The sequence below is a fragment of the Mus musculus genome, chromosome 9 (assembly GCF_000001635.26).
Source record: "Mus musculus strain C57BL/6J chromosome 9, GRCm38.p6 C57BL/6J".
NCBI lineage: Eukaryota > Metazoa > Chordata > Mammalia > Rodentia > Muridae > Mus > Mus musculus.
The window spans coordinates 92,978,808-93,006,120 of record NC_000075.6 but is presented as its reverse complement, the minus strand read 5'-3'; the positions used below and the strand labels follow the sequence as shown (position 1 = coordinate 93,006,120).

Here is a 27,313-nt window from a genome sequence, read left to right as displayed (position 1 = left end):
GTACCCCTATCATGGGCTGTGTTCTGTTTCCCCTGAGTGGCTTGCCCATGTGCTTAGGCACCCCACCAGTGAGGCAGGCAAGTAGCCCAACAAGTTTCTGAATTGTCAAAAACACTCTCAACCTGTTGTGTTAGAAAGGCAGCTCGTTTTCAGACAGATCTCATCAGGACAACACAGCTCCACGAGAAGAGGGTTTATTGGGGGAAAGCAGGGAAGGGAAGAGAAGAGGGCAAAGGGTTGTGGCGAAGAAGAAATGGCAAGGAATCAGGGGTTTCTGCCTTTTATTTGAGCTGTGATGTAATCACATGTACTCCCTGGTACAGGTAAGGCAGCAGGCAGGTGAAGTGAATTCTGGGAATGTATGGTGGTTGCCGTGGCAACAGACTTGGAGGGACCTTAAAGCCAGTCTCTGATGTTAACACAATTTCCAACTCAAGGTACCATTTGTCCAGCTTCTCTTAATGTATCTCAAGGGCAAAATGCTTTCTTTCATAACACTGCCTGGTCAGTGTATAAATCTTAATGGCCTGATAATGGTACAAATTCAAAAGGCAATTATTGATAACATGAGAATGTAAACTGGCAAGTGGCAGGAAGTTCCTTCTATGTTCATCCCCATCCTTCTGTGTGTCATTCTGATCTTGAAGAGGCTTCTCTGCCTTCCTCCCTTCAAAGACCCACCTTTCCTCTCCCACCACATCAGCATGGCAGCCTCTCAACTCTCAGTGTTCCAGCCTGGTGTTGCTGCTAGCATTTTGTCAAAGCTCTGCCCACAGTTACCTGGCAACAGCCAGGTATGCCTGACTCACTATAAAAGGGGCTGCTTGCCCCCTCCTCTCTCTCTCTCTTTCTTTCTCTCTCTCTCTCTCTCTCTCTCTCTCTCTCTCTCTCTCTCTCTCTCTCTCTCTCTCTCTCTTGCTCTTGCCTTCCTGCTCTGGCTCTGTCCCAATTCCCTTCCCACATCTCTCTCCACATGTTCATGGCCAGGCTGACCTCTCCCTCCCCCTCCCCTTCTTCCTCTCCCTCCTCCTCCCCCTCCCTCTCCCTCCCCGTTTCCCTCCCCCTCCCTCCCCCCTCCACCTCTCCCTCCACCTCTCCCCCACCCTCTCAAATCCCATTCCCATGCCCTGAATAAGCTCTGCTCTGTAGGCAGAGTGTGGCTGTTCCCTCAGGGGGGAAACGGATGACTTAGCATGGGTCTGTTGAGGCACCCTCTTCCCCCACACCTCACTACAATCCACCAAAATATAGCCCTCCTCTTTTTATCTTTTAATAAACACATCAGCTGCTGTTTCCTGAAGGACCCCCATCAGTCACTGGAACAGGAAAGCTTCCTGTGTGCTCCACTGTCCCCTCTCTATGCTCACATACCTTTATCCCTTCAGGTGCACCTCCATTCTAAACCCTTCCCTCTTGCCCTCATCTCATCAACATGCCCCCTCCCCTCAAATCCCTGTTGTGGTCTCTCTCCTTTTATGAGGTCCAGATTATTCTCCCCAGAAGGGAGCTATCCCAGCTCAAAGGAACACCTTGAAAACATTTTGCTTTTTCCATGTCTGACCTGGCCCAAATAGAATCCAAATTATGCTGCTTTCCCAAAGATCATTTCACTTCAAGAAGTTCCTTCACATCTCCCAGTTGTTAACCTGACCTGGAGACATGTTTATATTATCATGCTCTCTACTCTAATGGCAGACAACAGGCTACCCTCTCTTAGTCAGAATCAGAAACCTAAACAAGATCCAGCTACTGCCAGGAAAATGTCCCTATCCTCATTTCCCTACCTAAGGCCTGAAAGTTCCCCACTCTAAAACTTCCTCTTTTCTTGACCCCTACTTCTCCTTGTCCAATTCACACTCATAACTCCTCCAAATGCCTGTTCCCTGACACTGATGTTTAGCCCTGGAAGTATCCTGTGCTTCATACACATGCTATCCCTTTACAACCTCTTAAAGAGCAGCTTGACATTCCTGTCCCCTATAATCTCCTTCTGTTTCCTGATACGTGTATCCCAATCTTGATCACCAGGATATGCCTGGCATATGTGCCTGACCTCCACCAGGACATGCGTGACTGTACATTTACTCCCCCTAGCAATCCTAAGGGTCCTGACAGGATAGATATGAGAGTCTCCACCTGCCATTAACTTTCCCCAGTTAATTCTATATTCTAAATTATGACCAGATAACTTCAAAGATGTTACTACTTCCTTCTTAGTAGTAGATGGACTGCTACTACCAAGACTGGACAGACTCCCTAGCTGCTGCTGTGCCCAAGAACCACTGCTGATTCATCTCCTGGTGACTGCACATAGAGGTATCTGTGTGTTTCTGACTGAACAATGCTGCTTCTTTAACAATAAGTTAAATCTAATAAGAGGTGGTGCGCAGAGGCTAAAAGACAGGGTCACTGCCCTTCAGCAAGCCTCCAGCTCTGGCCTAACCACTCAGCTCTCTTCCTTGCTCCCTTTGGCTGCCTCCTTTATTCCAACTGCCCTTTGCTCCTCTTTCCCTCTTTTTATTAACCTCGTACAAAAGCTTTTGACAAACAGGATTATTGAAATTTCCCCATTGACCTTCTAGGAACACATCAAAGCAGTTTATCCTCCTCCATGCCCTGACTAAGTGTAATTGAACAGTGTAAAAGAGACCAACACAATCTCTTTTCTCTGCCTCTTCTTCCAGGAGAAATTCTAGTCATCCCAGAATTGAACAGAGTACCTAACAATTGGTCAGGACAGACCTGCAAATTATTCACTCTCAAACAAATTTCAAAATACCTGAAAGGGAAGGAAGGACTGTCACTACTGACTCCAAATACATCTTTAGAGTGCTCCACATGTTCAGGAACCTCTGGACAGAGCTGAGTATCACTATAGGGAAGGCCAAGACCTGGTACCTAAGGAGATAACCATCTAAGCACTTTTAGATGAGTTAGTGTTACCTGAAGAAAAAATAGTTAGTCCATTGTACAGGATAGCAGAAAGGACATTCTGTGGTGGCCAAGGAAACACTAGCAGATGAGGCTTTGAAAGGACCTATATGTTCCATGCAGAGGATCCCACATTTACCTCCCTTAAAGAGGAAAAACAAATAATTAACAGTTTCCCAAATCCCAAAGAGAAAGAGCTCCTCCCATATGAGAGAAAAATGCTATCAAATCTTATAACAAAGGAGGTTTTCACTTCGATCTTTCAAGGGAGCCATTCAAGCTTATTCAAGCTTTTGGTCTTTTCCAAGACCAAACGAACTATGGCAATGAGTACTGGTGAACTTCATCACTACTGATGCTCCAGTCAAAAACATAAAACAAACAACCATCTCTGGGGGCCACAGAGACCCCATATCCTGGTGCACCTCTAGGTGGGATGAGTGAATTCCTCCTCTGGACAATATAATTGGGTATAGCTACAGTTTTGAGCAAATGACTAACAAGCCAAAGTTGTTATTCCTGCAAACATACATCTGTTGATATAATGGAGGACTCCTATTTAATGCCTTAACAGTTGTTTGGAGACAGACTTACAGTTTAGTATAATTGGCTATCACTTTCACTATGATTTTTAGACTTTTTTATTCCATCTCAAGACCCCTTCTACAAGAAGGCTCTACACTCTTGAAAGCTCGTTTGATGTCCATATTTACATATGTGACACAGTGCTTCTTAGGGGCCTGAATTAATTCAAAGCCCAGATCAAAATAGTACCTGGTTTTGAGTAGAATTTGTTTTGGTGGTGTATGACTAATAGAAATATAAATTGGATCAACTGTATCTTCTTCAATAACAATGTTCTGTTAAGTATAGCCACAATGCTATCAGAAGGCTGCTGAACAACTCAGTCTCCCCAGTGATATGGCTTGGGAGAATAGACTAGAATTGGACATAAGTTTGGCTAAAAACATGTAGATTTTATATGATGTTGGAAGGACAGTATTCTACCCTCATCCTTAATGATTCAACTCCAGATAGGACCTTTACCAAAGTCACAGGGCTCTCTTTAAAAAGTCAAAACTCCAGGAATCGATAAAGCCTTACTATTCTGTTGCTGATAGCTGTGTGGCTATTTGTAATTTGATGCTAATTCCATTCTTCTGAGAGGGGTTTCTGAACAAGGAATGAGTCAGCACTCAGGTGATTTCCTGTAAACCAATTTGTAAAATAAAGGCTAGAGCCAGTGATTGGGCAGAGAGTGGGAAGGTAGAGCTGAAAGTTGGGAAAGTGGGAGTGAGAGAGAGAGAAGTAAGAAGGAGGAGGAAGAAGGAAAGCTGAGCACGTGGCCTGGAGAAACTGCAAGTTCTAAGGGGTCTCATAGATGGGGAAGATGGTTGTTTAGTGGTAGATCTGCCCAATCTAGGCGCACAGCATGCATTCATATTAATTTAGTTATGTTTTCATTGCCAGGGCATATTTGGGTTGGAGAATTACCACAACACTTTCTATTGAACAATGGATTTGGAAATGGAAATGGAAATAAATAATGATATCTACTTTAACAACCATAGATGCAGTAGTTGGCATTCTATTTTGCTTTTCTATTGCTATGATAAGACACTAGCCAAAACCAGCTTGCAGAAGAAGAGGTTTACTTTACCTTACAGTTGTAGTACATCACTAAGTAAAGTCAGGATAAGCATCCAAGACAGAATCCTAAAGGAAGAACTAATGCAGAGGCCTTGGACGTGTGGCTTACTTGCTTGAATCCCATGGCTTTCTTAGTCTGCTTTCTTGTACAACTCAGGACCATCTGACAAGGAGTGACATGACCCACAGTGGCTGGGCCCTCCAGCCTTCTTAATTAATCATGGAAACACTCTTGTGGCTTGCCACAAATCAGATGGAGGAGCCTTTTCTCGTATCTCCTTTTCCAAAATGATTCTAGTTTCTGTAAACGTGACAAGAACTAGCCAGCACAATGAGACAGTAGTCTAGTGGAGTGTTGCCTAGTCTGCTATGTTCAGAATTAGTACAGAGACATGGAGAAACAGCATTAACTAAACAACTCACTGCAACGTGTACAGCCACCAGCTCTTAGTAGAGACAATTGACAGGTAACTTTGTTGAAATTTAAAGATTTCCTGGTGTAATAATGAGGGGGAACAGAAAAGATAATTACAAGTAACTCAAGTATTTCTTTCAAAATAGTAATCACAGGAATGTAACCTTCATAAGGCTATTTGTCTCTTTGGGCCTTTGTCAAACATTATCTATGCAGAGGCCCTGCCCCACTCAGGGAATTAGTTGGTTCAGAAGGGCTGACCCCTTCATTTCTTATGAACTGGTTCTTTTAAAACTAACCATTGGATGGAACACAGGGCCCCCAATGGAGGAGCTAGAGAAAGTACCCAAGGAGCTGAAGGGATCTGCAACCCTATAGGTGGAACAACAATATGAACTAACCAGTACCTCCAGAGCTCATGACTCTAGCTGCATGTATAGCAGAAGATGGCCTAGTCAGCCATCATTGGGAAGAGAGGCCCCTTGGTCTTGCAAACTTTATATGCCCCAATACAGGGGAACACCAGGGCCATGAAGTGGGAATAGGTGGGTAGAGGAGCAGGGCAGGGGGAGGGTATAGGGGACTTTCAGGATAGCATTTGAAATGTAAATGAAGAAAATATCTAATAAAAAATTGGAAAAAAAACCTGAAAACTCTGTTTCTTGGAAAAAACAAACAAACAAAAAGCTAACCAGTCTTTAAAAATTATCAGGTCAAACCCTGAACCAGTAACAAAAGCTATTGTGTTAGGAGAAAAGCCTTGTTTCTTGGGCTTGCTGCTTCAGCAAGGCAACACACAACTCTACAAACGCAAAAGCCAGTTTAGTCTCATACTGTCCAGACATTCTTTGTATGGTGTAACTGTAGTCACTGAACCTTAGATTTTACTTCCAACAATACGTGGAGAAGGCTTCATGATGACACTATATGAGAAACACAGATGAACACATTTGTGCTTGCTTTTCCACAAATATGTTCAATATTAATAAATTTATGAGGTTCAGCTGTTTTTATGGCAGCATTATGCCAGATAATCCTACTTTTTGATAACCTGATCAAGGCAAATGTAAGTCATTTATTCTGATCATTTTTTGTTTGTTTGTTTGTGTTTTTTGTTTTTGTTTTTGTTTGTTCATTTGTTTGGTTGGTTGGTTGGTTTGGGTTTTTTTGTTTGTTTGTTTGTTTGTTTTGGTTTTGGTTTTTGGTTTTTTTGAGACAGGGTTTTTCTGTAAAGCCCTGGCTGTCCTGGAACTCACTTTGTAGACCAGACTGGTCTCGAACTCAGAAATCCGCCTGCCTCTGCCTCCCAAGTGCTGGGATTAAAGGCATGCGCCACCGAATTTATTCTGACCTTAATTGCTAATATTAACTCACATACCACACAGCATAAATAAAGCTCACATAGCCAGGCGGTGGTGGCACACGCCTTTAATCCTAGCACTTTGGAGGCAGAGGCAGGTGGATTTCTGAGTTCGATGCCAGCCTGGTCTACAAAGTGAGTTCCAGGACAGCCAGGGCTACACAGAGAAACCCTGTCTCGAAAAATAAATAAATAAATAAATAAATAAATAAATAAATAAATAAATAAATAAAATAAAAATAAAGCTCACATATCCACGTATGCATAAATGTGGAATGCACAATGAATACAAATTAAGGAGGTTACTGCAGAGTCCAGTACATATCAGAAGTGTGTTGTCTTTGTTAGGGTTTGTATTACTGTGAACAGACACCATGACCAAGGCAACACTTATAAGGTCAACATTTTATTTGGGCTGGCTTACATGGTCAGAATTTCCATCCATTATCATCAAGGAAGAAGCATGGCAGTAACCAGGTAGGCATGGTGCAGGAGGAGTTGAGAGTTCTACATTTTTATCTGAAGGCTGCAGGAAGACTGGCTCCCAAGCAGCTAGGATGAAGGTCTTAAAGCCCATACCCACAGTGACACACCTACTCCAACAAGGCTACACCTCCAAATAGTGTTACTCCCTGGGTTTAGTATATACAAACCATCACATGGTTCTAGAGAACTATGAGTAGACTCTGTGTCACTAAGGAGCCAACCTAGTGAGGAAGCCACAGATGTAGATCGATCAGGCTGGAGAACAGTCAGGTTTGAGAGCAAAGATGTAGTTAACCACAGATATGAAAAAGCAGAAGCAGGTTGGAGCACACACAAAAAGGTATATTTTAAAACTAGATATGTGAGCACATTTGGGAGTAGAGTGGTTCCTGTTAACAGTAGGAGACTGAGCTGAGCAGAGGCCTAAGAAAGGCCTAAGGGGATTTTCTATGTGTTAGTTCTCAATTAATACACCAGGAGTCTCATAATAGATTAGGGTGGGGCCTTACCCTTGTGGTAAGGTGTCCATCACTTTTGTACAAGAGGAGTTGTTATATCTTTTCCTGGATCTTGCATCTCCAAAAACTTCTTGAGCTTGGCTTACTTGATAAGATACTAGTACACACTGGTGCTCATGTAGTCTAAGTTTACCTCAATAATTGTACAGTATGGCATCTTTCTCTCCTACCAGGGATAGACATTTATCAGCTTGTGCTGTGTGGGTGGTAATGGAGTCAGTTCCTTGTCTGTCCAGGGGTGCAGTCACCCTCCACTCTCACACTGGAGTTAAAAGCTACTTGCAAAATGGAATCTCTCAAGTCAATATCCTGCCTAAATCAAACCACAGACTTCATAAAATATAAAGAAGCCTAGCATGAGCTATCTGGACAGATGGCTTACAAAAACACATTAATGGAATTCATCAAATTAAAAGGCATCACACCAGAAATGTTAAACAGAGTAAGAAGAACAGCAGAAAGGGAGGAAGTATTTGCAAATCCAACAAAAGATTGATTTCCAAATTATGAGTGAATTCAACAACCAAAGAAAGAAAAAAGAGACCAAGGAAGTGATTTACAATGACCAAATGATATGAATGAACACTTTTGAAAGGAAAATATACATATAGCCTATAAGTATATAAAAATGTTCACCATCATTAGTCAACAAAGAAATGTACATCTAAACTAACGTATTGCATGATCTTACCCCAGCTACAATGGCTTTTAACAAAACAACAATAAATGACAAGGATATGTAAAAGGGAGTGCTTATGTTAATAGTGGGTATGTAAACTAATATAGCCATTACTAAGAACACTAATCATTGCTCAAGAAAATAAAAGTGGAGCTAAAGCATGAACCAACAGTGCTAGTATAAGATGTGTCTAAAAGGACTGAAATCTGTGTGTTGGAGAGAGGTTGACACGTTTATTCCAACATTACACACATAGCTGTCAGAGAAGCAGTGAGAAAGGTGATTCAGTAGACAGGGCTAATGCTAAATTCACATGAAGCAGATTCTTTATTCACATTGACCAGTGTGATACAGACCTTACTTTGAGTTGCTCTAGAGGGGAAGTGAGAAACCTGGGAAACAGAAGAGCATACTTGCTCATGTAACTTTCAGAAATGAGTGAGCAGGTTCTCTAAGTTCATATGGCTTTAATATAGAGAATATGTGATTTGGTGGTGTGTGGACTTGGAGGCATTTAGGGAGTTATGTTTACAATTTAAAACCAGAGGTAGAAGAGGAGGGGGAACTTTGATTTACAGAATTCTGCTCACCCTGCTGTCGGTGAGGACCAGGACTTCATAGGAGGCAAGGAGAAATCCTTTGTCTTGGGCTTGTTAGCCTTAACAACTCTACCCATACTTAAATCTGTGTGTTTTATTACTTACTTACTAAGCTCTTGGGGAGCAGCATTACTCTTAAAGCAGGGGTCACATGATCTAACAGTAGCTAAGATTCATGGAATGAGTCTAAGTGTCGACAATGAATTAAGAAATTAAAGCAATGTGGTATAGGTATACAATGGAATTGTTTTTCTGGTACTAACAAACAAACAAACAAAAACAAACAAAAAAAATATCAGGGCTTTTTTACTTGCCACAATGTAGAAAAACCTGGGGCATATTTTTCCAAGTGAAAAAGGTTGCCCTAGAGAGATGAACAGCATGTGGTCTCCATTAAATATGCAAACTAAAGTTCATCTCACATAAGTAAAAATCAGATCGGTGGTTTCTAATGCCTGGCACAGATGTAGCGGACACAGAGCTGGGGTCAGAGTGGCTAATTGCTACAACAGTGAGGTTGAGTGGGAAGAAAAACATCTAATATCCTATAGCACAGAAAGATAATTGTGCCTAATAATCAAATATTTCAAAATAGATCATAGGAGTTGGAATACTTTGAATACAACATTAACAAGAGAAAGAAATCAGACTTTTAAGTACTTAGCTATTATTTAAATCTATCCCTCAAGAAAGATAATCAAGTAGTGCTTTGGTAGGAGGCTTGAAAGATGATCCAATCAGAAACCTAAGAGTACAGTTGTTACTCAGAGACAAGAAATGGGAGGCTAGAAACATTGCAGAAGTGATTTGACATCTTTCTTGAAAAAGAAATGAAAGTGATCATGGTGCATTGATTAAATGGTAAAAATTAGTACTGAAAGTCTGTTTGAGGGGAATGTTAATGAGTCATTTTGTTTATTTGTTTTTACACACCCTGGTATTTGTGAAACTGAGTTCAGTGAAATTATATGTTGGGAAAATACTGAACAGAAAACGAAGTCTTAGATTGCATTAATAAGGAAAAATGCTTTCATCAAAACACAGAAATACCAAGTAAAAATAGGTTTTAACCATGTGACATTAACTCCAGCTGGTGTGTACTATAGTCATTAGTCAGTGTCTGCTTGCCAGAATTATTTTGATCCCTAAACAGTGTATGAATGGCACATGCTGAGAAGAAAACAAACTGTCTGGGGGGAATCATCTCTAAGGACAAATGCCAAGCAGAGAAAACAAGGGCACCATTACACCGAAGCAGTCCCAGTGACTGATAAGTTGGTAGATGTGTGTTGGTAGGTGTGTGTGCTTTGAGTGTGTGTGTGTGTGTGTGTGTGTGTGTGTGCATGCACAAACACAGGCACATGCATATTGAGGTAAGATACAGTTAAACTGAGAAGGAAGGTGGTAAAAAATGCTACAGGAAGATAGAGATATAGAGACTTTTAAAAAAGAAAGCAGAATTTGGAGACTGTAAGATTTGTATGGCTACATAAATCTGAAGAGCTATTCAAGAACTTGAGGAGCTGAATGTGTTACTTTTGTCTCTTCAGTCTTTCATGGGAACCAAGAAGTTCAGTGGCTGGATAGCCACGAAGCAGCAGCTCAGCAGCAGGGGCTCCGAGGTGGGGCTTGATGCTATTAGATTATGGAGGACTTAACCTCATAAGTAAGGGAATGCATGGTATAATAGGCAATTCACAGGTAGGGTCTAAATTAAGAAATATATAGCTCTGAGGCATGTATCTTCTCTCTCTTTTTCTCTTTTTCACCCATCTCTCTTCTTTCCCCACCCTCTGTGTGTTTCTCTCCTTCCTGGTAATGACAAGGGAAGGGTCAAATTATGATCTCCTTGGTGAAAAGCTCTACAGTGAAACTACTGCCTAGAGAAATTCTTCTTCCTCTTCCTCTTCCCTTCCTCCCCGAGGTGAGACTATTTCCACTCATTTTGTATTCAGCCTTGAGTAGTGTCTGAAATTCTGTGATGCCTTTGTACTTGTACAGTAAGTACTTGTTCAAAATTGTCACCAAAAATACCTGTAATAGACATCAAAAGTGAAGAAAAATTATTTTTGGCCTCCCATTTCTGAGACTATTGTTAGAAAGAACATCATGGATGAAATGTGTGGAGGAGGAGGCTGCTTACTTAGTGGTGCAAAGAAAACAGAAATCAGGGAGGAGAGTGAGGACCAGTATAACCTTTAAAGTCATGATCCCAAAGACCTATTTCCTACACCTAGGCTACCTCCTGAAGGCTTCCAGAATCTACTGTAATAGATTGGTCTGGGGATCAATGCCACAAACCGGCCTCAGTTGGCCTCCCTCAATCCGCAGAAGAAATCAGAGGTTCTGGTTACAAGTGAGCAAGGAGTTGGCGCAGAGAGGGTGACAAACAGACACGGACACAAGGGAGTGCTGTATGTGGATGTAATTTGTCTCAAATCGAGCACCAGTCTTATAAGTGACCTTTACACAAAACAGAGGAATGCCTACAAAAAGATAACAGGAACCAACTGTGATAAAAATCAATGGTAACAACTGGGATCGAAACCAGCCCCACCTAAGTTCATCTTAATCTTAGAAGCCAGGGCAAGGGCTTCATGCCCTTACCATAGTTCCAATTCTAGTCTATTATAGTCCACCTTCCCTCTAGGCCAGTGTAAATTCCTGTGTATGGGTGTAACTCCACTATCTATAGTTCTAAATATTTACTCTAGTTCCTTCTTAGATCACAACCTTCTTTCTTCCTTGGTCATTATAAATTCTTGCATATGGGAGTAATGGCTATTATTATAAGTGATTATGTGTGGGGGACTTTCTACTAATAAGTAATGTAGTCTGCCATACATAACTATAATAAGAACTCTAAACTTATTTTGCTAAGCTTGCCCTGAGATTTCTAACTCTACGTAGTAGATAGTAATGCCTGATTTCTTTCACTATCTCTCTTACAATATTTGAGGCAATTCTGAATGTCACTGAATAGGCAACATTCTTACTGAATTCCAGGCCCAGGGTCAGCTCAAGGACTACCTAGGGCATTGGTGAAGGCCAGGAAGCAAAGTTCAATTTTGCTTACATATTTGGCAAGTCATTGCTTGGAGACACTATATAATAAAACAATACTGAGGGAAAGCACACAGATCCGTTCACGGATGGAAGGACATTATTGGAGTATTTGTTATACAGGATGCTACGGTTTCAGGAATCTAAGTTTTCATGAACTTTTCACCTTGGGACTGTGTCCAGGTTTCTAGGCCTGTCACGTGAGTCACAACTGGAGTGGATGGAGTAGATCAACTCTTTATAACGTGAACTGCTGAGGGATATTTTGTAGTCAAACTACATTAGTCTGTTCTGAGCAAGGTGAAATTTTCAACATATATCTTATCTACCCTCTACCATCTTGAAATGGAAGTCTTGAGCAAGTAATATTGATTTTGTTGCTCTTGGCTAGCAAAATGTCTCCTTGGCTTTCAGGGAAAACATTTAGTCATTCTGTTTGTATGCTACACTAACTCCTTGGTTGAATGTTTGAACAATGGTGTCACTTTCCCATACTGCTTCTGGCAAAACAAATGTAGTTTAAAACTTTCATTTTGGTCCCATCACCTGCTTCTTTTTTCAGTATCGCTATCGTTTAAAAGAAAATTCTTCTTTGACAACTTTACACATGTATGTAATACATTCTGGTCAAACTCACTGCCTCACCCTTCTGAAAGGCTGCTGTCCTTTGCCTATTAAAATTTCTTTCTACATTCATGTCTTGTTTGTTTGTTTGTTTGTTTGTTTGTTTTATAATCTACCAAATTTAATCAGAGCCAGTCTCAGGTTCTGCATGTGGAGATAATGAAAAAGTGAAATATAAAAACTAGGCCTTTAGGCCCAGGCTTGAGAATGTGATCTTTGTGACTCAAGGCTCCAAGGTATGCTAATCATAAAGCAGATAGCAACATTCCTCCACCCACCTGCTTCCTGGGTTCAGTGAGTGTTTGTTCAAAGAAAGTCACCCTGACCCACCCTGACCTTTCATGGAACCCACTATGCAAATGTGCTATTGTTAGAGGCTCATAGAAACTGTCTTGAGTTCCTTGTGACTTGTGACTTCCTCTTGACTCTTAACTGGTATTTTTGTTATTTTCCAACAACGTCTTCCCCACCCCTTGAGTTGTGGTTTCTTCCTTTAAATCCCCCCTGTCCCATCTACTCGGGGCCCACAGTCCTTTACCCCTTCATGGTGTACGACTGTGGGTCCCAGAGCACTCTTGGAATAAAAGTCCTCTTGCAGTTTGCATCAAGACAATTTCTCATGAGTGATTGGAGTGTCGTCAACTCTCCTGAGTCAGAATGTGGGGGAGTCCTCATGTTGTGGGTCTTTCAATAGACTGGAGCATGCATAACTCACCAGAAGCTATACAATGGAAAAAAATGACTTGGTGTGGCCATTGTGGGTCCTGTACATTCTATCGGCTTCCTGAGCCCCCCAAAGCTCCCTCCTTCATACAGCAGGGAATGTCTGGATTACAAGGAAAGAGCTACAGAACAGACATAAACAGCCTAAGATTAGAATACTCTGAGACCCATCTAAGCCCTGCTTTCCCACTCTTGAATAGAAAACAGTCACCACAGTGTGAAATTCTAAGGGGCTTCCTGTCATGGGAAAAGATGAGGTAGTGGTTAACTTATGGAAGAAGAAGGAAGCTTCCATCTTAAAACATAACCATTTAGAGAAATTCTGGGATGTTTTCATTGATACAAAGTGCAAGTGAGTGTGGGCGTCTTTCTCTGGAAAGACTGCCATTGAGTCAACTTGTTGCTTTGCTTTGCTGGAAACATTCAGACAGTTCTTCCTGATTTCCTCTAAAAATGTTTGTCCCTATTTTTAATGATTATAGCTACAGAGCAATTAATTCACTTATTTTATTTTGCATTCCATAATATAGAACTTCACTACTTAGAATTCATTTTTCACAGTTTGAAGCACAAAAAGTGGCCACTTCACATTGCCTAAAGTAAAATGGTTTATAGAATTTTAACTCTAATAGCATTTTCATGCAAATGCCAGTGGCGATCCTTATTAGTTTCTTAATTAAACTACTGAACATGGAGCAGAATTATCACATTTTGAAAATATGAAAAACTTACGTGGAAGTCCATCCCTTCATCTGACTTTATGATACTATAAATTGTTTATTTAATAGTGTATTCATTGCCAGCCAAACTTTTAAATAGCAGTTTATAAAGAAGACTATCCAGCTGTGAAATTGGAAGTAAAATTGGTGCAGCTGAACTGAATTCTACTTTTTACTAGTTTGCCAACTGTAATCTGCACTTTTCTTTTACGGTGCCTCTAACTAAAAAAGGATTATCTAGTCAGAATATATCAGTACATAATAAATGTGCTTCATTTCTTCCCGGTTCTTACAGCTGACAGCCAGAATGAATGTTTGTCTCGGTGCTGGCACCAGGGGGGCTTTTGCAGAGACTATTTCACGGTCCATTGAACCCTAAAGGACATTGTTTTTAAAGGCATATTATCAGAATGGAAGAAGCGAGTCATCAGACAGGCTATTACAGGTACTCCTGAAATCTGAGTAGCTACCTCTACCTTACGTGATATTGACATCATTATATGAAATATATGAACTATGAAATATTCTTTTATCATCATTTTTTCATAAATCCATCTACCTAGTAAAGTATCCTATGAAAGTACATGGAAGTTTTGGCAGAATAATCAAGCTAGGTCAGCATCTTTAAACCAGAATACTTACAAGATCTTTACATCTCATCATTCATGGGTTTCAGCAGAAATCTGGGCTTCCTGGGCTTCACCTGACCTTCCTTCCAGTCACTGGGAAGAGTTAACACAATTAACCACAGCTCTGTCACTATAGCATATGTAAGGGATTTATCATGTTCTTTTCAGCAGGAATTGCATTTGTTTGTATGTGAACTAACTACAAGAGAGAATTCCTTGAGGGCAACATCCAAGAATTATGAACCGTACACCCTAAGGACAGTCACGTTAACTAACAGGGTAAAAGGTGCTTAGTCTACTTTAATATGGAGTCACCATTAAAATAAATGATTCTGACAACATCACACAGGCTGTGATACAAAAGGTCATACATACTTTACATTTTGTATTTGGTACCTCATGTAGATTCTGGATGCATTTTTACATTTTGTTCTCAGGTCAATTTGGCATTTTTTTTCTCCTTCATTCCAAGAAATCTAGATGATTTCATCAACATCAAAGGTGATAGCTACCATTCCATTTTATTAGGAGGTATAGTTTGCTTTCATCTTATCTAAAGCTTTTTCTTAAAGCATTAACTTACCTGGATGATTCATGAAATTGTTGATATTTTCTTAGAGATTATTTAGTTCCTTATGGTATAAACTCCTACTTTGTAACAATTTTAATAATTATAAGGAATGCTTCTCTGTTGCCATGCCACTTAGCATACAAGTGTGTCGTTAGAAAAGAATCTTTCATCATGTGTCCTTTCACGTGCTTGCTTTAGCACATCCTCTCCCCTGTGTCTGCTTCAGCAAAACGTTCTCTCACTAGTGGGCCTTAGCCTTTCACATCTGTGTCCACTTTAATGAAATTTTCCTTCCCAAGTCTGCTTAGCCTTTCACCTGTGTCCACTTGAAGGAAATACTCCTTCATGTGTGTTTGCCCCATCAAAACACCATCCAACCGACTTTCCAAAGAACCCTTAAGTTTCCACTTCAGGTGGTGTGGGTACTAGTGAGCAGGCTGGAGAGCAATGGAGAAGGAGAGATGACCATACCCCTGGAATCACTTGGTAAGCTAGCTGGGGCTATACTGGAGAACTTGTCCTGGGGGCTGACAGACTGACCAATTCTCCTACCAAGGGCCAGACCTGCTCTCCTCTGTGAACTGCTGGGGCATGTGAACAGGCCCATCCTTCAGATCCAAAACTACAGGATCACAATGACACGAGGCAGGGAAAAGATAGCCAAGAGGAGGAGTCCTGTTGAAAATCCAGGACTAATGGTGTAGCAGGCACTCAGAGGACTTGAATCAGACCAATGATTCATTGCAACGTACATTTGCAAATAAATATGTGTGAACAAAAGGGTGCACTGTGGGACACACTTTGGTACAATACAGCTTCTGCAATAAGATGTTTTCTACCATTTATTTTGTTTGGTTAATCAGTTTTTAGTTTTGCTTTTCATTTTCTTTTGTGGAGAGGTTGCAAAGACAGAGGGTAGATATAGAGTGATAGAGAAATAGGTGGGATTGGCATATATGATGTGAGACTTACCAAAGAAATCAGTAAGACTTTTTAAATTTTTAAAAAGCAAATAACTATCATTTACATTTCTAGATATTTTAAAATAATAACTACTATAAATTCTTTGAGAATCTATACAATGTATTTTAGGCATATTCTCTTTCCTCTACCAACAACATCAAGTCCATCCAATCTCCCTACCAATTCAACTTCCTGTATTTTTTTTCAACACCTTGAGTTCAATTTGTGTTGCCCAAATATTATTGGCTGTGTTACTTGTCTTGGAATGTGGTTTACCTACCAGAGGTCAGACTCTTAAAAATAATTGATTCACCCCTCACAAGCACCTATCAATGTCCAATAACTGTTGAGCTAGTAATGGTATATTATACCTAACTTTCATGCTTTACACTGGGACTTTTATCAGGCTTTGGATTATACAGATTTTAGTGTGTGCAACTACTTTTTTTTCTACTTTGTAAATTGATTTTATTGAGTTATAATTGAAAAATGGTGAAACACGTACATATAAATTATGCAGTTTGTTGAGTTTAGACAGATGGATGCAACTCTAAAAATACTGCCCAAATCACAATAAATGCCATTTTTTTTTAATCTGAGAATTCTTTATGTTATCTGGAAAATATTGTTTCATGGTAGTTACTAATAGCTTCTGGCTTTGCAATCTTCTACAGTAATTCCTATACCTTGGGGGGAAAACTGCCAAGTCTGTGATCAATCTCAAAGAGTGAGACTGAAATCTAATCTAAAGTGTTTGGGTATTCCTCCAGTTTTGGGGTAATTCGTACCAATGGATTCTTTCCAGCATTGTCACTATGGTAGTTCTCAGGGTTCACAATTGGGTAAGACTGCTGGCTACTTTTCTATTCCAGTTGTGTGCCCAGCACCTTCCATCTCTATGAGAGCTAGCAGTAGAGATGAAGCTTCCGGGTAAATACCAGTTTGGTTTCTCCATGTTTTAAGACTCAAGGTTTTGGCAATAATTACTTACTGGTATGTTCTGGAACGTAAGCAAGAACAAGAGCAATAGACTATAACGTTTTAGAATCAAGAAACCCCACTGGCCAAAACTTAAAAAGAGATAATCCATTATTAGTATATGGGACTTTTATTTACTAGCACATGATATCTGGTAGGGACAATTTTTCTATATTATAGGGTAATGTTGAAGAAATTATTTAAATTCAATGCGGGTTTTCTACCCTGCCTTTGATCTTTCAGTTCCCAGATAAAAGACATACAACAAGCCAGGGGGCAGTGGTGGTACAAGCCTTTAATCCCAGCACCTGGGAGGCAAAGACAGGTGGATTTCTGAGTTCAAGGCCTGGTCTACAGAGTGAGTTCCAGGATAGCCAGGGCTACACAGAGAAACCCTGTCTCCAAAAACAAACACACAAACAAACACACACAACTATTATATTTATAATAAAATTATTCAGTACTAGGGCTAGGTAGATATCTACTCTTTATGCTGTTATGTATACTTCCCTACAAATAACCCTGAGTTATAACTTATTATGTTCCATCTGGGCTGCTATTAACTCCAATTGGCCAGCCCTCATGGCTATGTTTTGAAGACTCTTATGCCATGGCATCTTCTGCTCTCTCCAACTTCTCTCCTTCTCTCATGCTTCTCTTAAGACCACAAGCTCTGGAACTCCAAACCCCCTATGTCAAATCTGCCCAGCTATAAGCTATAGACATATTTCTTCATCAATCAGGGATAACTTGAGAAGCAAAATCACATAGCATCACTTGGTTCTACATATAGATTCTCTTGTCCCTGGCAGCAACCAGGCCTTGGGGGCCAGGATTTAGCATTACAATACATAGCAAAAGATCAAACCTCAGCAGATATATATATATATATATATATATATATATATATATATGAAAATTCTGGTAATTAAGGTTCACCATGACCTGATAGGTTCTGGGCTCAACACAATAGACAAGAACTCAGTACAGTTTTCCAGCTCTGATTTTGTCTAGGGAATTCTAAGCCTGTCTTCCCCTGCCCCCCAACTCATCCGGCATACAATCCTCTACCTGAAGAATGTCACATAGCCTCAATTAGATTATAGGACCAATGTCCTTTCTCCTGACAAAACCTGTTTACCCAGCACCTGAGATTCCTGAAATGTTTTCCTATGCTAATGAGGCATTCCAGTTACTCTAAGCCCTCAGCCAATAAACTTTGCCCATCCTGCATGTCCCTACCCTCTGTCTCCCAAAACTTTATAAGCCTCCAATCACCATAAGTAAAGGTGATCTGCTTACAAACAGCTGGTCCCAGTGTGGGCATTCACCATATGTACTCAGAGGGTTTCTCAGAAACCTGTTTGATGTTTCTGCTCCCTTTGTCCTTGTGAACCATATCAGTCATTGTTCCACAAGGGCAAGGAGACCCACACACACACATATATATGCATTTTTCATATATACCTATATGCATAAATACATATATATACACATATATGTATACATATATGCATGTATACATATGTATATATTGTATCTTAGGAATATGTATATGTGTATATATATATATATATATATATATATATATATATATATATGTATATATATATAATATCAACAATCTTCATTCAGGAAGAGGCCATTGCCTCCCTTTTCACCAGCCAACAAATTGAGTGTCCTTTGGTTTTGCAGGACCACCAGGGGAAGGGGAGCTAGTGTTTGAGTAGTTGCAGGACCAAGATTGATTCCTGGATCATATCTGAGTGTAAATCTGGTGAGATAGAGACAATATGTGGAAGGGAAAGTTAAGGTATGTGAAAAAATCTTTATCTTAAAAATTCTGGTTGAAAGGTCAGTAGAGGTCTGAGGGTAGACAGTATCAGCATGTTCCCTGAGAACCTGCTTTGAGAGAATGAGAGAAAATAAGTGGGCATGGGATAGGGCTTGGTACAGGGAAGGTAAATCCCCACACACACCCCAAAAGGAAGGCAATACATGAACTCAGAAATTAAGGAAAAAGGGGGTCAGGGCATGGCTTGAATGCAAATTAGGGCTGGAAGAATGAGTTGAGTCTAAAAAAGATGTTCACAAGACAGTTTTCATTCTGGGTCTTAATAAGTCCATTGCTCTTTTCTTAAGTATTGGGTGTGGTAGGGGATATGGGGTGCCACTGTACTCCTCAAAACTAACTTTGGGAATGAATGAATGCTGAGCCATTACCCAACTGTATGACTCTAGGGAGAAATTTTGGCAAAATAACATTTGTCAAGTGGGAAGAGATTACATTTGGAGTCTCAGCTATAGGAGAGAAAACTTCTACCCATGCAGAGAAACAGTTTACCATAGTAAAAAGATACTTATGGGGTTTTTCACATGTGTGCAATCCATCTGCCTGTCCTCTTCTTTGAGAAGATCATCTCCAAATTTGTTAGGGTTGAAGGAAGGGCTTGCAGGGCTTCCTGTGGGAAGGTTTGAGTGCAGGTAGAGTATCCTTAGACAATAGCCTTTAAAAGGATAGAAAGGTTGGAGTGGAAGAAGAGAGTGGGGCAAGGGGGGTCAGGAGGGAAGGTCAAGACCTAATGTCAAAGGGTTTGTGAGTAGCTGTCAGGAAAGGAAAAGGAATCCCTACCAGATTTCCAATTTGTTGTTGTCTTTCACCAACACTGAGGATAAAAGTTAATATTGCTAAGAAAAATCCTGTCCTCAGATATGTGAAGCCCTCATGTGATTGGTGGAATACTAAAGTCAAGGGGGTGGTTTCCTCGGCTGTGGGTAGAACTTTGTGTGTTATATACAAGTTTTTAATTCTATAAATCTCACAAACACCATCAAAGGACTGAATATTTTCTTAATTCAATTAAAAAAAATCAATCTTTGAATTTGGAAAATAAATAGGAATCTCATTCTGTAAGAAGTACATTTCAAAAATTCCCTTTTGTGGTGTTCCACCTTATAATTACACCCAATAAATAATACAATAACACTAAAAGAATTTTTTTTTAATTATGAGCTTTCTACAGGAATTGAAAAGTCTTTTGTCTCCTTTTACATTATTCAAAAAATTGGACTGGGTAATATTTTACAATTGTTTTCTTTTAAATATTCTCCTGCATGAGTTTTAAAAACTATTCTACAATACATTTTAAGCTTTAGCTTGGTTTTATAAGATTTTTCTTTAATACATAAAATTCTACAGAGTAATACACAGAGTATTATTTCTATTATTTATCCCTCTTCCTCACAGATTTCTAATGTAAAGCATGCAATGTGCATGTAATGTATACTTGTTAAAAATAGCCACTAGCAAGCTTATACTGTACATTCTGGATGATGGTGGCAGACGGGTTTGTCAAGCATGAAGAGAAGCCCATGAGGTGGGAGAGAGGGCAGAAAATGGAGAGATACAGCAGCTACACAGCCAGTCCTCCCTTCCCATGGATGCTAGATGGATTATAATGCTTAGAGTTTGAGCTCTGCCCAGTAGCTCCATGTTCTCCTTATTTACTGATGGAGACACCCAGTCTGGAGAGCATTTACAACACAGAATGACCATCTAAGTAAGCAGGATATATGTCACATCCTGAATATTTTTCCAGTCATGTAAACTATGAATTCTGAGCATGCATTAACTCTGTTGTTGTGCTATATGTAAATGTAGACACAATTGCAACTAAAAGCATAGAAAGCCAAGGAAACAGAGAACACAAATTATTTCTTATGGAATCCAAATTAATTAACTTTGGTTGACTGCAGTCATAGTGTGAGAGGTGAGTTGCTAAGACATATGATAGAAGCTTACTCAGTTTACAAGGAACAATGGACCTTAAGCCATCTCTCAGGCCATGTCTTAGACAGGTCTTGAATGCTGTGATAAATTCCGCTACCAAAAGCAACGTGGAAAAAAACAAATTCATTTCATCTTACAATTCTGATTCTGGAACATACTCCATTACTTAAGTTAGTCAAGGCAGGGACTCAAGGCAGGAACCTGAAGGCAGGAACTGAAGCAGACCATGGATGAATGCTGCTTACTGCCTTGCTCCTCTTGGCTTACTCATCCTACTTTCTTTTATAACTCATGACCACTGTTCCCTTTCACATCAATTTTTGTTTTTCTGAGACAGGGTTTGTCTGTATAACCATGGCTGTCCTGGAACTCACTTTGTAAACCAGGCTGGCCTCAAACTCAGAAATCTGCCTGCCTCTGCCTCTGCCTCCCAAGTGCTGGGATTAAAGGCATGCACCATCATGCCCGGCTCACATCAATTATTAATGAAGAAAACACTTCACATTGGCTATATGACAATCAGGTGGGAGCAGTTATTTTTCAGCTGAGTTTCCTGTGGTATGCCAGTTCAGGACCATTTATAGTTCCTCATCCTCTGTTTCCTCCCTCAGGGTGTCCAGTACACCAGGCTGGAAGGATGAGTAGGATCTGTGGGATCCTACTCTAGCTGTTGAGGATTTTAATGAAACAGCTCCCTTAGAGGATCTTAGCCTATTTTCATACCTTTTCTCAGGATGGGTTTGTATGCATACACTTAATTAGGGATGACCAAGGGCTATATATCCACCTTGGAGAGTGGGAAGGAGTTTTCAGGGGTGAATGAAATCATTGGCTGGAGTTTAAAGTACTGTAGATGCCCCGTTTGTATGGTGAGGCTTTCCAGGAATCCCAGGGACTTGTTGGGCATGTTTTACCTAGAAAGAAAAGTTGAACTTGTAGGTTTGGTAAGGACTATGTGACATTTCTCAGGTAGAAGATTGGGGGTTGGGCTCCCCTTATCAGGCAGAGAAGAGGAAGTCCCTCTAAGAATAGGGAGTCCTTCATTTTTGTGCCATGCTCAGAGGAGCTATCTGGACATAGTAGATTGTGACCTTAAGTAGCAAGGTTCAACAGTTTCACTTTTCCCAAATGACTTTAGCTTGTGTCAACTGACAAAATTAACCAGGACAGGCTTCTTCAATGGACACTGTCCTCTTGGCATGGCAACAAGATGGCTAATACCATCTTAAAATGAGAGCAAAAGTGACTGTCACACTTGAAAAGACCTCACATGAGGCTATACCCACTCATTCACGTAGCTTGCAGCTTCATATAATCCCTGGGGAAACATCTGGATTATGCAGCTTTCAGGTGACTATCGGTCATGCTGGGGAGGCCTTTTCTATGATGTAGCTGTTTGGAGGCCACTTGTGCTTCTGTAACTTTACCCATGTTCTTGTGAGTATTCTAATTAAATCATTGGTTCCCAAGACTGGATTTTCATCACCTGCTGTTTGCCGTGTCTAGAGTGAATAGATGTGGATTCCCACACCCTAAGTAAAGTAATGTGACTCTTGCAGCCTCAATAGGAAACCAATAAAATGAAGACGAGTTGTGAGAACAGCAGTTGTGTTGACCCTCTTATGTGTGCTAAGACAAAAAGCTAAGCAAGTGGGGATTCCATGGAGGCAAGCTGCTTGATCTGGGTCTTTCAAGTAACATGGAGTGCCAAGCCTGCCTAGTGTAATAACAGTTGAATTGCCTCTCCTATGGGAGATCATACATGCAGCAGAGGCTAAGCTATCAGGCTAGAAGAAATGTGGGAGCAAAATGCCAGTATCACCCTGTGCTTCATGTGGTGGCTTGCCCTCTTGATGGAAAAAAAATAGCAAGTATGGACAAATACTTTAAGGAAGCCTTGCTGAGAGTTGTAATGGGTGGTGACATATGGAGCAAAGGTTAGGTAGTCTCTCCATTCAAGACAAGAACTACCAAGAAAATAGGCATTATGGTAACATCCTTCATGTTAGCCTCTGACATGACAGACAAATTGGAAAAGAACCGGATGAGATACAGGAAATATCTGTCACTTCTTGTGGTTGGAAATTGATAGCTAAGGAAAATGGAAATACAGATGAGGCCTATGTTACATAGTCCTTTCCTTGTAAACTTAGGGAAGAATTGAAGAGTAAGGAGGGATAAAATATGGTTGAAATGAAAATGAAGGAACTGCTCAGTGTTGAGGTGATATAGGATGCTTAGTTCAGTGGACTACACCGCAGTGCAGCCTTTACCTGAAGTCTTAGAAGGAGACCAGCTAAAGGGGACCTCAGTCAGCATGTACACCGATCTCAGGCAGCCTGCAGTGCAAGCAGTTGGGAAGTCGGTATGGGGTCTGGCTGTCCTGTTTAAACATGAGGATATGGGAAAGTGAGCACGGGGAGGCTTGCTCCCAGGGTGGGAGGGGAAGAGATGCCCAGGTTAGCCACCCTGCTGTGCCTGTTAGAAAGCTTTGGAAGTTTAGATGCCCTTTTTGTTTGTTTGTTTTTCTTTTAGCTGTTGATCCTCAGTTGTGAAGGCTGCATCTTGGGCAGCCATACTTCAGGGTCCTTGGTCCTTCACACTGGCTCCAAGAACCCCTACTGTGTTGAGGCATTAGCATCAACTTATGTCCCAGTTTATGGCTTGGGTGCTGCCTTCAGTCAATGCAGCTTGCTTGGGGCATGTGCAGTGGAGAGGGTGCTTCTCAGCTCTCTGTAGATGCCTTAGACCCTCCTCAGCATTCCCATCTTGCTGTAGCTTTAGAGCACAGATCTAGTTGTTAGTTGTTTGTTTATATTGTGGGGTAGGGACTTTCATCTCAGGTTCCTTCAGTTCTAAGCCCCACACTGGATGCCAAATTCTTGCTGGATTTTATAATCCTAATAATAAAACACACACACAATCCAGATATTTTAATTATAAGCATATGGCTAGATTGGGCAGATTTAGGACTGCACTAACTTATTTACTAGTTATAAGGTCTCTTGTTACTTGCTGCTTCTCCTCTCCATACTATTTTGGTCCACTTCGGCTTCCTCCTCCTCCATCATCATCTTCCACTCCTTCTCTCTCTACCTGCTCCTCTCTCAAGGTTTCTTCCTCTGCTCAATCACAAGCTCTAGCCTTTTATTGACCAGTTAAATTGGGGAGTAGGTTCACATGACATCACTTGAATACATGATGGTCTGCTCATCTGTGACAACCACCTCTTGAGGAGCCAGTATTAGCATTAGAATACAAGCAGTGCCACAGACTAACCTCTTTTGGGTCTCCTATCTGTGCAGAACGGATTTCTGGTTGCAGGTGGGTGAAGAGTCAGCGAGAAGGAGGGGTGACAAACAGACTCGATACAAGGGAGTGTGGATCTGAATGTAATTTGTCAAATCGAGCATCAAACTTTTTATACAGAAGAAAATAGGGAAGTTAGGTGACATATCAGCAAGGTACAATGAGGTTACCAGATTCTTACACAAAACAGAGGAATGCAAGCAGGAAGGATTGGCAGGAACCAGCTGGGATAAAATTCAATGTTAACATCTGGGATCAAAAGCAGCTTAATCTTAGAAGCCAGGTGCAAGGGCTTCGTGCCCTTGCCATAGTTCCTATTCTAGTCTATTGTATAGTCTACTTTTCCCCCTAGGCCATTGTAAATTCCTGTGTATCGGTGTAACTCAGCTATCTATAGTTCTAAGTATCTACTCTGGTTCCTTCCTAGACCACAACCTTCCTTCTTCCTAGATAATGGTAAATTCCTGTGTAGGGCAGTGACTCTACTATCCATGCCCAGGGTTGGCTCAACACTGACTGTCTAGGTCTAGTGAAAAATCTAACTTAGCTATATGTCAAAAATTCAATCCTTAGAGGCACTTATAATAAAGCAATTATTAAGGGAAAGCACACAGATCCATTTACCAACTAAAGCAAGGACATTGGAGCATTCGTTATACAAGATGCCACGGTTCAAAGAGATTAAGTTTCCCTGAACTTTTCGCCTTGGGACAACGCCCAGGTATTTGGGGCCTGTTGCCCGTGTCACTACTGGAATGGATGTAGCAAAGCAGCATCAGGCCCATCCACTACACATGTGGAGAGAAGTGTGCAGGAAAAAGTGACTGTATTCCTTGCAAATGGGCAGTTATGATGCAACCTCCAACTACACCATGCCCATTTCTCTCTATAAGAAAGCTTGCTGGGCTGAAGAGTTCTTTCTCAGACAAGTGCAGTCAGTAGCACAGTGATGCAACACAGGCAGCAACCAGATAGAATGCCAAGATGGAGCCTGTCAGACCTTCAAACGGTAGAGTGGATACAGCAAATGAGATCGAAGCCCCACTCCCCCTTCACCCCAAGGAATCCTCTGCGGATGTGCAATGGCCCATGGCAGTGTCTCAAGATGAGGAAATGGGGTAGCTGATGGAATGTGATTATGGGTTATACAAGAATAACTAATTCATACCCACCCAACATTGCTGTTTTGAAGAGGGAAAGGGGATAGAGATGATGGAGTCTCTCTATGAGGTATTGAACTTTGCTAATATTCTTTTTCAGCACATAAGCCAGATGAAAGACCCACAAAGTGAGGACTACCTCACGTTCTGACTCAAAAGAGGCGACACCCCAAATCACTCACAAGAAATGGCCTTGATGCAAATCGCAAGAGGACCTTTTTATTCCAGGTGCACTCTGGGGCCCACAGTCATACACCACGCAGGGGTAGAGGATTGTGTGGACCCAGAGTAGCTGGGAAAGGGGATATTTAAAGGAAAAAAAATACAACTCAAGGGGGTGGGGAGGGCAATGTTGGAAAATACCAAAAATACCAGTTAACAGTGTCGAGGGAGTGGAAGTCACAAGGAAAAATACCTGGTAATTGTGCGGTTATTTCTCAAGATAGTTTCTATGAGCCTCTAATAATAGCACATTTGCATAGTGGGTTCCAGCAACAGTCAGGGTGACCTTCTTTTGAACAAACACTCCCTGAACCCAGGAAGCGGGTAGGTGGAGGAATGTCACTATCTGTTTTATGATTAGCATGTCTTGGAGCATTGAGTCACAAAAGTCACAATTCTAAAGCCTGGGCCTAAAGGCCTAGTTTTTTGTTTTTGTTTTTTTGTTTTTTGTTTTTTTATGTTACACTTTTTCACAGGCATCACTGAAATTCTCGGGAGTTCCTATAGCCAACAGTGCTTCCTACAGCTGAACTTCAGGAGACTGAGGACCCTGCCATACCCTGCCAGCTGACGCCAAGCTGTGTTCCTACCATGGAGGGCCTGGAGACACACTGAGAGGGTGACAATTGATCACCAAGCTATGCTCATGATAGCCAACAAGGTTACCAAGGAAAATCTACAACAGCCTGTCTGAAAAAAAAAATAAGTATAAAGAAATCAAATGCAGAAAGTATTCTCCACCACTTATAAAAAGCAACTTCCTAACATCCTAAGATAACTTAATAAAATCCCAGTGTCAGGTCTGGGCTTTCTACCAATGGTGATTTATCTTTGATGATAACCTAAGTGGATTTAGAATCATCTAGGAGACCATCTCTGGGCATTACCTATGGGGACATTTCCAAAGATGTTTAACTGAATTGGCACAACACACAATGAGTATGTGTGGAACCATTGCCTGGCTGGGCTACCTGGACTACGTGAAAAGGAGAGAGTGAATGGAGTATTGATTCCCTCACTGCTTTCTGACCATCAACTCAATGGAACCAGCATCTGATGCTCTTAGTTCCACAGTGATCCATTTTCTTTGTCCCACCTTCCCTGACAGGATGGGCTAAAAAAGTTAGCAAGAAACATCTTTGCTTCCTTCTATATGTTGTCTTTGTCAGGTATTTTATCACAGCAAGAGGAAAAGCCACTAGCAGACTCCCACTGAGATATTGGCTCTGGAGGTACTGAGAACTCCTATAAGAACATTCTGTTGCTACGGCTGCTGGTAGCATACCAAAATTTGATGATAAATACCTATTGCTAGACATAAAGAAATCAACCTGGGACTGAGTTACAAATCCCCTACCTGTGGCTGGCTTAATTGTCCTGCTCTCCTATGTCCAAGGCATGGCTTCATAATGTCATTAGCATCCCAGGCAGAATGTGCTTGCTGGTGAGATGTGGAAATGACTTTTATGGGTACAAGAGATGATGGTCTATAATAGATGACTACCTTCCGATTTCACTTAAGGCCCATTTTACAGGGGAACACAGGTACTTAGTAATTAAAATAACAGCCATGGTTGGGGATGCCATAATCCCTTGTGAAGTGCTACTGATATTGTTTCGCTAAATGTGTGTGATGTGCCTGTCAAATTGCCCAGAGTGTTTGGGTTTATGCCATAGATTATTGCTGCTGTTGGATTTATCCAAGGAAGCAATTTTTGGTCGTGAGTGGAAATTATTTTGAGAGCTAATAAATAGAGCCAGATAGCTTAGAATAACTATTGCTGTGTAATAGCAGTGATCAGCCCTGGAGAGGAAAAATAATCACACATCCATATCATCTCCTCCCAAGTTAAGGGAACGGAGACTTGAAAGCAGAGTGAAAGACTGGGTTGAGTGTTGTGTAGCACATCACATGGGCTCTAAT

At 40.9% G+C, this 27,313-nt stretch overlaps 1 long non-coding RNA gene across 1 annotated transcript; it reads left to right on the top strand.

Annotated features, from left to right (window-relative positions):
- The first annotated feature begins 387 nt into the window (after positions 1-387).
- On the top strand, positions 388-26,205 carry 1700034K08Rik (RIKEN cDNA 1700034K08 gene). The gene is made up of 4 exons (NR_040756.1): positions 388-437; positions 2,218-2,316; positions 25,268-25,395; positions 25,866-26,205. It is a non-coding gene; the product is annotated as an RIKEN cDNA 1700034K08 gene (long non-coding RNA).
- The last annotated feature ends 1,108 nt before the right edge of the window (positions 26,206-27,313 follow it).